Source organism: Camelus dromedarius, chromosome 7, assembly GCF_036321535.1.
Source record: "Camelus dromedarius isolate mCamDro1 chromosome 7, mCamDro1.pat, whole genome shotgun sequence".
Taxonomy (NCBI): domain Eukaryota; kingdom Metazoa; phylum Chordata; class Mammalia; order Artiodactyla; family Camelidae; genus Camelus; species Camelus dromedarius.
Window position 1 is genome coordinate 29,824,850 of NC_087442.1, and position 13,726 is coordinate 29,838,575.

The window sequence follows — 13,726 nt, forward strand, 5'->3', positions numbered from 1 at the left end:
CATTTTTTGGCATTGAGGGGAGGAGAGATGATGGTGACAGGAAGAAAATCAGTTGTCTACATTGCTAATTGTCAGTCTATTAATAATTTTTTTAAAGTAAATTTCAAGAAGAAAGATTGTTTGTTTTGTTAACTCCTGTTCACCTGTATCTCCTGTATCTACAACACTTGGTTCAGTGTCTTGCATGTTGTCGGTACTCTGTAAATATTAATTGGTAGAATAAATAAAAAGACATTTTAAAGGAAATTGGCTGTTGTAGTGAATATGGCCTCATGCATTGGTCTGGATGTTGGAAAAGATGCCCTTTAAGATCTTCCAACTCTGAGATGATGTGATTTCATGTATAAACAACACTTGATATTTTAGTTCTAGCCAAAACATCTGGATATAAGGCTAATGTAATTTCCTAGGACTCTGAGCGTTATTTGCTATAGCCACATAAGTATTGTTTGAACTTTTAAAAAATTAACATAAACATATTAGCTCACTTTAATAAAGCATCATATTTTTAGGATCAAAGTGAATCAACAGATTCTAGCAGTATGCAAGTCAGTGTTTTACTCTTTATTATTTTTCAAAACTCTCCAAGAAATGAATTTGGTATTTTTAGTGATCTGAATCAATTAAAAGAAAATTAGTAATGGAAAGTTGCTTTGGGGTACACCTCATCCTCTTTAACACTTCCTTCATCTCTTTATTCACTCTTGTCTGTGTGGAGACACCCAATGCTCTCGTATCTCCTCACTTACCTTGTAGGACAAACACTTACTTAATGAATCTCTCCCTTATCTCCTATCATGTAAGGTCTACACTTGTTAGCATTGCTTACATAGCCCCTCCAGGGTCTGATCTCTGCCAGTCCCTTTGACTTTGTCTGCAGGCAGGGCCATACTGAGGCACCTTGGGTTTCCTGAATCCGTGTGCCATGTGGTGTCACAACCCTCCTTTACATGTGTTTCAGTCACTTTTCTCTTCATTGAGAGCTCTTTATTCCTCCCTACCCAATATCAATATGCCTGACGAATTGCATTCTGTTTTGTAGGCAAATCTTTCTCTCTAATCCTCCCTTGTTTTCTTGCCGCCTCTTATATCATACTTGTCACTCTATAATAGCACTTATTGCAATGTTCTGAAGTTTAAAAGTTTTACAAGTATGGGACTCCAAATATACTGTCAGGCTACGAATAAGTAAAGAGCAGGAAACATGACTTAGTTATGGAGCTTAGATGGCTACTCCAATGGAAATGCCATAAGGGTAAAGACTGGATCTGTTCCACTTACCACTGTAATACAAGAGCTTAGAACAATATCTGACCCACTGCAGTTGTTAAATGAATTTATCTTTATATCCAATATCTTTCATAATAGAGAGAATTCATATTTGCTGAATTATTGAATGCTTGAGAAGTTCTAAGTTCAGTCCCGGGGCTACTGGCAGCCATGCTTGATCTTAAGAGTTCATCTGACTATGAAGTTGGCATTGAAATTTGTAAGTGAAAATGCTACATCGTATGCTTTAGATAACATAATTGTAAGTAATTGAACCACATATTCTTCAAGACTAGAATAACCTTAAAGGCTACTTCTTATTGACATATTGACAATGCATTAGGCACTGTTCTAGCTCATTTTTATTAATTTATTGTTACCAGTTCATAACATTGTGAGGTAAATATTATTACCCCCATTTTACAGATGATGAAACTGAGGCACAGCAAGTCTTTATGATTCCCTAAGGTCACATAGCTAGAGGATACAGAGCTGAGAGTCAGCCCAGGCAATGTGATTCTGGAGTCCTTTCTCTTTATCTCCACATTATCTGCTCCTTTATGATGTCTTTATAGTCTTTTTCTATGATAACCACTTCTACTCATGGGGATCCTTAACTGTAAATTACAGAAAACTCATTTCAAATCACTTAAACTGTGTAGAGGATTTATAGGCTCATGTAAACAAAATGTGCTGAGATAAGTCAGACTCTAGAATAGCTTATCTTAGCTCTAGTTCGGTTCCCTATGGTTCTCACAGTTCTTTATTTCTCAAGATGTCAGCCTTATCCTCAGCTAGAGGGAGGAACTCGTAGGGAGCTGACTATAGTTGTTCTAGGTGCCATCATCCAGAGGAAGCAATATTATCTTCAGTTGTTTCCCAGAAGAGAAAGTTTCTATTATAGAAGCCCCTGCTAATACTTTTCTAGCCTCACAGACAGAAATTAGGTACCAATTTCTGTCTCTAGTACCAATGACCAGTGGATGGGCTTGTGCAGGTTGGTGAATGCTGGAGCTGCCTGACTCACCTCTTGATCCAGTGATAGAGTGGGCTTTCCCTGAAGCACACAGCTCCTCATGGGACATGTGAAAAGCAAACTGAGGGAGGTTGTTACCAACAGATGGGGAAGTTGATAGTAGGCAGGGAACCCCAATGCTCACTACATCCCTTATTTTGAGGATATAGAGCCTCAGAGATATTGTGACTTATCACAAAGTTGATTAGAGATCTATCTGTCTTTCAGCTATAAACCTTTAAATTCCAACAACCTCTTCAAGGAATCTTTTAAAATCATGTCTTATTGGAATTCTTCTGGGGAAATAGCATTTATCACGAAATAATTTTTTACAAAATATGAAAATATCAAGACTTCTAAGAAATTGGAATTTTAGTTAATTATAAAAGAGAAAACAGTTTGGAAATAAAACTGATAATTATCTAATTCTCATTGTATATTTAGAGATTGTATATGTTGTATATATAATGTATTGTATATTATATAATACCTTGTAATTATAAAAACAGTATAATATTCTACTATGTAGTACAAACTGCACCATAGCTTACTACTTTATATTTGATTTTAATTTTGTTGGGAGCCCATATACAACTACAAGTTATTAAAAAAACCTCTCTGAAAAGTAAGTGGTTGGGATATATTGCAGAATATCTGCTAATCAGTCCATTCCAGTCTCAGTTCTTCTCTGTTTCATTAAAATTGTATTTGCCATGTTTAAAGCTGATCTCAAAGCTAACTCCAATAGGCATGCATTCATCTGTTCCTTCATTTAGTGAATTTTATATTTATTGAGGGCCACGCACTTGAGGAGAGTGTTAAGTACTTGTCAGTTGTATTTGAATTCTCTGCAGATTCTCAGGCTTTCTTTCCTAAGATGTTTTCTCCTAATTTGCTCATCCTTCTCTGACTGAGCCTTCTTACATCCTACTAGCAGAGCAAATTTTATAAAATTCAAATTCAGTAATACCTTATTTCTGCTTAAATACCTTCAATGTCTTCCTGAGAACTATAGGGAAATGTTCAAAATCCTTAGACTGTCTTAAAAATGTTTTCACAAGATAGCCTGGACCTGACTTCCCAGTCACATCTTGTGTCACTTTCTCACACATACAGCCCTAAACCCTCCCTACTAAACCCTCACTGTGCTTTAAACAGATTTTTTTTTAAATACCAAGCCTTTGTACATGCTGACTCTTCTTTCTGGGAGATCCTTTCTGCTCTTCTCCGTCTATCTACATCCTACTCATGCTTCAAAAACCAGCTCAAATTTTACTCATTCTGTGGCTATTCCTGCAAACTCTTTAGGCAGAGTTACTTATTCTTTACTATATTTCCACGAAATTTGATGTGATGATATTGTTCTATTCCATACATCATATTATAATCTTTTGCATATCTTTCTTATGAAATGAGATAGTGTTGATCTTTGTAACCCAGAGTTATCATTTATCAATGCACCAATCTGATCAATACATTGACCAATGAGCATTTTCTTTCACTGTTTCTAAAAAAAAATATTTATTGAGTAGTTTTCCTGGGCCAGGCACTGAATTGGTATTGAGCTTCAAAATATGGCACTGGACTTCATTTTATTTTTAGTAATCCAGGTGCTTTTTGGACAGTTTGATGTTTATTTTGGCTTTGGTCATCTTCCAAGGTGTATCTTGCAAAGTGAGAATCACCATTGCCAGAAGTTGATTGTGTACTAGTTTTTCTCCCCCTGTATTTAGAAATGTACTAACAGGGCAAGTGTGATTTGATATCCTTCCAACATACTATTTATGATGGTGGCAATTCAATAGTAAAATAGTTGGCATTTCTCTCTTTTTCTCCCAGATAATTCTTATGCTTCATATAGTTGAATGTAACAAACTTTGAATTTTTCACATTTCTATCTGCCAATTATTGACTGCAAAGTTTCAGGTAAAAAAATGAAAACATACTTGTTTTGAATTAAGTTTCTTACTTGGCCTTCAGATTATAAAATTTTATTAGAAGCTTTTTTGAATTACTCTAAAGATCTATGAATTTGAAAAATGTATTTTATGAAATAAAAATTGCAGTACACTTGGTCTATAACTCAGAGCCGTTTGGTCGGTTCCTGCTATCCCGCGCCTCCACTCCGTCCTCCGCGGGTCTCCTGTGTGCAATGGACTGCATCGTCCCAGATATAGCAGTTGGTACAAAGCGGGGATCTGACGACCTCTTCTCTGCCTGCTTCGCTAATGGCCCGTTTATCATGAGTAGCAGCTCGGCCTCCACAGCAAATGGAAACGACAGCAAGAAGTTCAAGGGGGACAGCAGGAGTGCGGGTGTGCCCTCCAGGGTGATCCACATCCGCTAGCTCCCCAGCGACGTCACCAAGGGGGAGGTCATCTCCCTCGGGCTGCCTTTCGGGAAGGTCACCAACCTCCTGATGCTGAAAGGGAAAACCAGGCCTTCATTGAGATGAACACCGAGGAGGCGGCCAACACCATGGTGAACTGCTACACGTCGGTGACGCCGGTGCTGCAGGGCCAGACCATCTACATCCAATTCTCCAACCACAAGGAGCTCAAGACCGACAGCTCCCCCAACCAGGCGCAGGCCCAGGCAGCCCTGCAGGCCGTGAACTCGGTCCAGTCCGGGAACCTGGCCTTGGCTGCCTCGGCTGCAGCAGTGGACGCTGGGATGGCGATGGTCAGACAGAACCTGGTGCTCAGGATCATCGTGGAGAACATCTTCTACCCGGTGACCCTGGATGTGCTGCACCAGATCTTCTCCAAGTTCGGCACCTTCCTGAAGATGATCACCTCCACCAAGAACAACCAGTTCCAGGCGCTGCTGCAGTACACCGACCCCGTGAGCGCGCAGCACACCAAGCTGTAGCTGGACGGGCGGAACATCTATAACGCCTGCTGCACGCTGAGCATCAACTCTCCAAACTCACCAGCCTGAACGTCAAGTACAACAACGAAGAGCCGCGACTACACGCGCCCGGACCCGCCCTCCGGCGACAGCCTGCCGGCGCTGGACCTGACGGAGGCCGCCGCCTTTGGTGCGCCAAGTATCACGTCCGTCCGCCTCTCCGTACGCAGGAGCTGGTTTCCCTCCCACCTTTGCCATCCCTCAGGCTGCAGTTCTCTCTGTTCTTAATGTGCATGGGGCCCTGGAGCCTCTAGCCATCCCTTCAGCTGTGGTGGCGGCGGCGGCGGCGGTGGCAGCAGGCCAGATCGCCATCCCTGGCTTGGCGGGGGCAGGGAATTCTGTCCTGCTGGTCAGCAGCCTCAACCCCGAGAGAGTCACACCCCAAAGCCTCTTTATTTTTTTTAGCGTGTACGGTGACGTGCAGCGGGTGAAGATCTTGTTCAACAAGAAGGAGAACGCCCTGGTGCAGATGGCCGATGGCAGCCAGGCTCAGCTGGCCTTGAGCCACCTCAACGGGCACAAGCTGCACGGGAAGCCAGTGCGTATCACGCTCTCCAAGCACCAGAATGTGCAGCTGCCCCGCGAGGGCCAGGAAGACCAGGGCCTCACCAAGGACTACGGCAACTCGCCCCTGCACGTCTTCAAGAAGGCTGGCTCCAAGAACTTACAGAATATCTTCCCGCCCTCCGCCACCCTGCACCTCTCCAACATCCCGCCCTCTGTGTCTGAGGACGACCTTAAGATGCTCTTCTCCAGTAACGGCAGGGTCGTCAAGGGGTTCAAGTTCTTCCAGAAGGACCGCAAGATAGCCCTGATCCAAATGAGCTCCGTGGAGGAGGCCATCCAGGCGCTCATCCACCTGCACAACCACGACCTGGGCGAGAACCACCACCTGTGGGTGTCCTTTTCCAACTCCACCATCTAGGTCCCCAGGACCAGCCTGCCGGGTGCCTGGCCACAACTTCCGTCATTCCAGAAAAAAGCCACTTTAAAAAAAGCAGCTGAAGTGACCTTAAAGACCAGAGGGTTTTTGTTTGTTTGTTTGTTTGTTTGTTTTTAAGAGAAATCAGTTTACTTGTTTTAAAAAAAAATTAAATCTAATTCATTTGCTCACCTGGGGGAGATGGTGTGCAGGCAAGGACGGCATCCCCTGCTCCCCGCCCCTCGCCTGTGCCTTCTGTAGCTGCGGGGTGCACGCTCCCAAACCTCCATGCAGCTCTCTTGTGCCTTAAACCCACTGCTCTGGCAGGGCCTTCTTGGGGTAGCAGGCGTGGAGGGCTTTGGAGACCCAAGGGGTCAGCCTCCCCTGGGATCATGTGCCTGGTGTGGCAGGAGGCTGTGAGCGGCCAGACCTGGCCAACACCCCAGATCCTTTAATCAAGTATGTGATTCTCCCCCAAGCCCCAGGGCCCCTCCCAGGGCGAGACCCCAGGGCATATCCCTGGCGCTTCTTCAGCTTTGTTTTCACCGGAATCTTTGTATTACGCTTTGATGCAGCTGCAGACGTCTGTGCCTAGCAATATTTCCAGTTGATCAAATATCCTAATCTTTCTCATTTATATGCAAAAGAAATAGTTTTAGGTAACTTTTTATATAGCAACATAAAAATGGTATGAGTGTATCTGAAGTTTCTCCAGCAAGTTATATCTTGTATACTATTATTTTATTCCTTGTAACGAAGTTGCAGGGCAGGATCCAGCCTCGGGGCAGATGCCGTGGCCGGCTGGGTGGCCCCCACTTGCCTTACTCACACCCGACGGTCCTCAGTCAGGGAGGACAGGCGCTCTTAAACTTTCAGGGTTTCTTTTTTCCTGCAAATTTTGGACCAAAGTTTTGTTTCTGTTTTTTGTTTTGTTTTGTTTTGTTTTTTCCCGTCTGCCTCTAACGCTGCGACCCCAGGAGCTGGGGCAGCCACCCTCTGGTCTTAACTGCCTTGTCCTGCACTTGTGCTGGCCAGCCCTCCCTGGGGGTCTGGGTCCTGAGTTTCCATGTCGGGTGGAACAAGGGTGTAAATATTTGTAATTTTTTATACCTATTGTAAGTCACAAGGGACAGCACATGCAGTTTTTTATGGTGATAGATGTATATTTTGATAACAGCGGTTACAGGCTCAGTGTTGTAAGGGGAGCAGGCAGAGTCCACTGCCCGCCGCTGGTTTGTAATGTGGAGAGAACTGAATTAAAGCAATTTTATAACAACAACAACAAAAATTGCAGTACGCTTAAGTGATTTTTTAAAATTCCATTGAAGAACAAGCTTTGGGATCATAACTTCTGATTCTGAATCCATCAAGTCATGCTGCTTTTGATTACAAATATTCTTATTTTAAACATACACAAAATATGAAAACCTTATGTCATTTCCTTATCAAAAATAATTAATTATGAGCATCACATTGAAAAATTGTTAGGTGTATTTCAGAATTAGTTCAGTCATTTTTAGTTACTATGGAATATATTAATCTTCCTTCCTAATCAGTAATTTCAGAAGTGGGGTTGGACTTTCTTTTCAAATTTTCAAACAGTACTTTGTCATAAGTGATTTTCTTACAAAGACAGTTTTGATTCTTCCCTCTTTACAATTACTAGTTCTTTGCCTAGAGGATGAATATATTCCACTGAAGCATAAAGAAACACTATCCTTACCAAATTATTATTGTAGCAAATAAAATTAGGACAACACATACCACACCCTTGGAGAAATTAGGATTTTAAAACAACCCAAATCTTGGTTAATGCTGAATGATCATTTCGCAAAGAATGTAATATTTCTAAGATCATCAGCAGGGGAGTCTAAGCAAGACAGTCTGAATTTTGATGTTGAGTAGAGAGAATTTAATCTTCTTATCTATCCCTCTGTAAATAGATTTGAAATGCAGTGCCTGTTGAATTTTGTGTTTGTTAGTCCCAAATGTTAGAGAGCTAGGGTGTGACCTTTTTGGTTTTTCTCTGTCTCTCCTTCTCTCTCTCTGCCAGTCCTGAGGAATGTAGTCTTGCAGTACAAAGTTGAGTGTTAGACAATAAAAGACAGAACATGGTAGGCATGATTGTTTTAATTTGTGGCTGCCAGTTGTCACTAACAGGCACTAGACTGTACCTGTGTTTCTAAAAATTGGACTAAGGATCTCACCACACACAGAAAAAGAATTAACTATGTGAGGTGATGGATATGTTAATTATCTTGATCTTGGTAATCATTTCACAGTGTATATATGTATATCAAATCATCACATTGTACACTTTAAATATATACAGTTATGTTTGTTAGTTAATCCTTAATAAATCTGGAAAAATGCAAATAAAATTTGAGAAAAAAAGACACTGGGACAAAGGAAAGATCCTTCCAGGAAAGACAGGGAAAAAATTTAACATGGTATCAATTTCCTCTCCTGAGCTGACCACTCTTGGCCTCCTCAAAGTACTAGCTCTGCTGTCCTGAAGCAGAAGACAAACTACAGCATATGGTGCAGGTCAGAGTTTATGATTCCAGCCTGATTTAGACTCAGGCTGAAGGCACACTTGGGACATTCAGTCTCATTGTGTTGCAACAAAGTGCGTTACAGCTCAGTGTTACAGTTCAGTTGTGACAGCAACCTGGATCTGGGTGAGACACCAAGCAGCACTCGGAGAGTTGGAGAACTCAGGTTTAATATGCCAGCAGGCCCAGAGGAGTTAACACTTCAAGCTCTGAACCCCATCTGTAGGTTTACACAGGCTTTTATAGGCTGCCAGTCTACTCTTTGCAACATCATATGCAGATAAGTTATAACAAAGTTGACTATTTAGGAACGAGCTTTGTAGAAATGGACCAATCAGGAGTGATAGAAATGGACCAACCAGGACTGAGCTCCATGCAAATGAGGCACTATGAATGGACCAATCAGGAGTTAGCTCAGGGAACCAATAGAATCTTCAGGGGTAAGTTCTACTTTCCTAGAAGTAAGCCTTTATAGAGGCAGAAAGTGAGATAATGCTGCCAGGCCAGGGAACCTGATGCTGCTGGCAGGAGAGTAGTGGCCCTGTCTGGGGGTCCTGCAGGTCTTCTTTATGGGGCTTCCCACCTCAATTGCAGAGACAGGAAACGTATGGCAAAATCGCATAGGAAGTGTTAATTGGTGGTGGGATAACTTTTCAAATACTAATGTCAGCTTCTTGTTTTCCCTGTTGAACTGCCACCATTTTCCTATTGGGCAATGAGGGAGGGGTACAACTGCTGCTCAGGGAAGGAAGAGCCCACACATAAGAACCAAGAGCTCTACACCCTATATTCTAAGCTGTATTTTAAGCTTTTACAGTCAAAAGACATCTCAGCTTAAGATCAAGAAGATTTGATATAGGTCCACTAGCAGGGAGAAATGAGTGTGTCTTTCTGCCCATCATACTAGATAAAGGAACTTCAAAGGAAGTGGAGAGCTTAGGAAATAAGTGAGTTTTAAGTATTGTAGGAGCTATATGTTCTGCCAGTCACTCACATAGGAATCTGGTGTGTGTTGTGGGGAGGAAATGATGTAATTAACTTTAAGTAGGAATATGAGGATAAATGGTCTCATGCTCCACTGTTCATTTAAAATCTTAGAAGGCAGCAGGTTCATAGACGTGATATACTCTGTCTACTAGGGTGCTCTATGAGGGGCAGTGAAATGGTGTATCCACAGTTGTGAGAAGGGACAAGTTGGCCAAGAGGTCTTGGGACTGGCAAAGCAATAAGTGGTGATGTGATTGGACCGTCCCAGCAGTGAATAAACAGGATTGGCAGCACTGAAGTGCGAGGCGACCCACCCATGGGCAGCTGCCCTCTGAGTGTAATATGTTTCACACATGCTGTCCAGTTCCCTGTGTGTCAAGTTACGTCAATAGAAAAGGTTTTAACATAGGATGGAGAAAAAGGGAGACTGAGAGAAAGACTCCCTGTGCCCACCATCACAACAGAGTGGCCGTTCTCTAATGACCACCTGCCCTCTTGACCAAAGAGAATGGGTGAGGGATAAAAGTAAGGGTGAGGGATAAAACAGGAGCACATAAACCTTAAATGTGAATGAATAAGAAATGGAAATTGGTTAAAGGGAATCCCTGGATTGGTCTGAGAAAAATGGAGGTTGACTAAATAGAGATTTTTTTTAACATCATGCAGATATGGGAGCTCACAATAGATAATAAATTTGTTACTGGAAATAAAGTTATGTTTTTACAATACAAAGAATTTTTGGACCATTGTATCTGAAAAATGCATGGTATTCAGTACAGCAACATGGCAGTTTACATGTGTGCCTGTATACGTGTGTGTTTACAAAATAATTGACTCTGGAAAGCAAGGGTCTTGTGAAATCCATGACAGGAATGCTATCAGGATTAAATTAAACTCAGGCATTTTTAAAGTGCATCTTTATAAAAACTGTATAAATGGCACAGCTGAGCCAATTATCTATTTTTCTTTCTAGTGTTTCCACTGAAATGAGAGGGTATATTTTTAGTGATGTTTTTCCCCACAGTGAAAGAGAGTGAACATATGAGAAGGACAGAGACAGAGGGAGACAAAAGAGTTCCTAGGAACGCTGGCTCTGCCCTCTGCCTGATATGTCAGGCCCCTCTTCCTCCATGGTGACCTATTGCAAAATCCTGTATTAAATGCCTGCAACCATAAAGGAGCAAAAAGGGATTCTCAAAGACACTAGGAACTACTGAACAACTGAGAAAAATCAAATTGAAGAAATGGAACTAATGGAGGAAACAGAAAACTTAAAAAAGTCATTAATATCTTCAGTGACACTCAAGAGATAGCAAACTAATAAAATAAGAATAGAGAATTCTTAAACAAAAGATTTAAAAAAACAGTAAATTTGAGAATCAAAATATGTATCAGTCAATGGCTAACAAAGTGTAGCAATATTAATGTCAGGTAAAATATAATCTAAGGAACATATTAATTTAACATTGCCTTCCCTTTTATTGTTGTTCTTAATTGATTCTTCACACACCATCATACGCCATGGAACAGAATCTATCTTGTTCATTATTGTATCCTAGAGAATTGCCTTACACTTAATGAGTAGAGTAACTGTTTCTTTAATTGAATTGAATTTAACATGAAACACAAGATCCCTTTTTCAGCAAGCTAGACTGAGGAGAGGCATATAACTTAGGTTTTGTGTGTGTGTGTGTGTGAGATGGGGGATAAATATTAGTGAAAATTTCAAACTCTTTTGTAGCAATTTCATGTGTACTATTTCAAATGCTACTATTTTAGTTCTACGCCCTATCCGTATTTGTTCACTTTATAATAGAGTGTCAGCTATCTCCTGGAATGCTATTTTAAATTTATATTTGTGATTATAGTCCTGAGGTCAGAAGACTCAAAACTACACTGGATCCATTAAGGCTATGGTATCATTGGCTTTAAGCCCAGAAAGAAAAAAAAAATTTATGCCTTTGAATTCCAGTGAATGGAACTTCTGAGTCACACATCCTTGCCTTGCTCCATATGCAGATGCATCCTCAGAAGATGAGAACCATTCTGAAGAGGCATTTCCCTGTTTTGGTCAAGAGTATCCAAAACAATTAGCTAATTATTTAATTTATTCAAAAAGTTTCTTTTGTCTTTGTACAGTATTGTGAGGCTCATTTCAGAGCCCTTGATATTTTTATCACGTAATTTTCTAATGAAATTCAAAAATGTTTAAGAAACTATTATCCAAGCCTCAACTTTCTATTCCTTGAGGAGCCAGCTGTTAACCAGAAAGACTGTGGGCAATCCTGCAGCATGGATGAATTACAAATAATTATGCTGAATGCACAAAGGCAGACAAAAAAGAGTGCATATATATTATTTAATTCATACAAAAATCTATGAAATGAAAACCAGTGTATAGTAACAGATACCAGGTCAGTGCTTTCCTGGGGCAGGTGAGGAAGGAGATAACAAAGATACAGGAAAACTTTTGGAAGTATGGTTATATTTATTATTTTGATTGGGTTTTCTCTTTCTTCTCATTTTTCAAAAGGCAATTTGGGTAGATCTCATATTTTCTTAAAAGACTGCAGGTATATTGAAAGTGGTTAAAAGCATAGTTTTTAGAGTTAGCTTCTTGGGACTCAGATTCCAGGTCTGTGATTCACCTTCGGCAAGTGAATTAATCTCCCCAAGTTCTAGTTTTCTCATCTTAAAAATGGAGATAACAGTAGAACATCTCACAGAATTATTTTAGGGATCAAATAAGATAACACATAACAAACACATAGCATAGTACCAGGTATACACAAAATGTCAGGTACTATCCAGAATCCTTGAAAAGTCCCCACTGACGATGGGGAAACCTAGAACTGAGCCTCCTGTCATGGTAGGGGGCAAAGAAGAAAGTTAGCAGAGACCGCTGTAAAATCCCACTTTGGCACATTTCCTTTATTGGGAGAAATAATACTGCACTGCTGGTGTAAAACCAGAGAAATAAACATGGAGGGAAGACTTGATGTGAGAAATAATAAAGAAATTAGCTAACACCTGTGCAAATAAATAAGCAATCTCAGGAAAAGACACCAGAAACACTATTATCTGTGCCATTAAGTGACTACTTTAAACTGAAGGGAACTTTTTTAGGGGGAGGTTTGGGGTGGGTGAGTGGGTGGCAAGTTACATTTTAAGAATAGATGTGGTCAGTGGAGAAAGAAGAGGATCCAGAAGTTGATTACCTCTTATCTGTTCTTTGATTCCACACGTACTCAGCTACTCCTTTTGCATGTATGTTGTTTCTCTTCATATCCTGAACTCAGCTACCTTCCATTGCTCCAACGCACACACTCGAATTAAAATAAACTTCCTATTTAGGGCAACAAGTGTTTTCCTCATGAAATGGTTTCTAGTGAAAACTTTAAAAGGTGAGGTTGAATTCCTTACATTTCTTTTGTCTACACCCTGATTTCTTTGGCAAAACATCTGTTTTTAGGTTTTGGACATTAAAACATATGTTAATAATCATTGATTAGACTAATCTGGCAGTTATGCCCAAAGATGACTAACTTCCCTGCAAATGGCATGATAATGAACAAATATAGGAAATATCTAGCATCTTTCTAATATGAAGTGAAATATGCTTTGACAGTTATTCTAATCCTTCCCAATAATAGGTTATTATTAGATTTTTCAATTCTTCCTCTTCCTCTTTTCATATTTAATTTTAAAAATTATTTAATGGATTTTAATATAAGATTTTGCTTTGAAAATTTTCACAGGACCTCTTTGAATCCGTCACTCTTTGGAGAAATATTTGAGTAATAGTATTTGTTCCTTGGTGATAATACTTTTTTAATCCGCCTGTATTATAGTTACATGTGTACAGTTCAAATTAGTCTTCTCATTTAAACACAGAAATGATTTCCTTTTCATGAGTACTTATAATGTGCCAGGCACAGGTGAAATATATTACCTTTCGAATTTTTTTATTTGCCGATGTCTTTTCTATGTGCTTGTTAGCAGCATTTGATTTGGAGGAAGTTTTTTTGTTTGTTTGTATTTTAATGGATATTTGCTTCCTGGGATGAT

The 13,726-nt window shown here is 40.4% G+C and overlaps 1 pseudogene; it reads left to right on the top strand.

The window, feature by feature from the left end:
* Positions 1 to 4,433: 4,433 nt before the first annotated feature.
* LOC105085317 (polypyrimidine tract-binding protein 1-like) lies at positions 4,434 to 6,183 on the top strand (annotated as a pseudogene).
* The last annotated feature ends 7,543 nt before the right edge of the window (positions 6,184 to 13,726 follow it).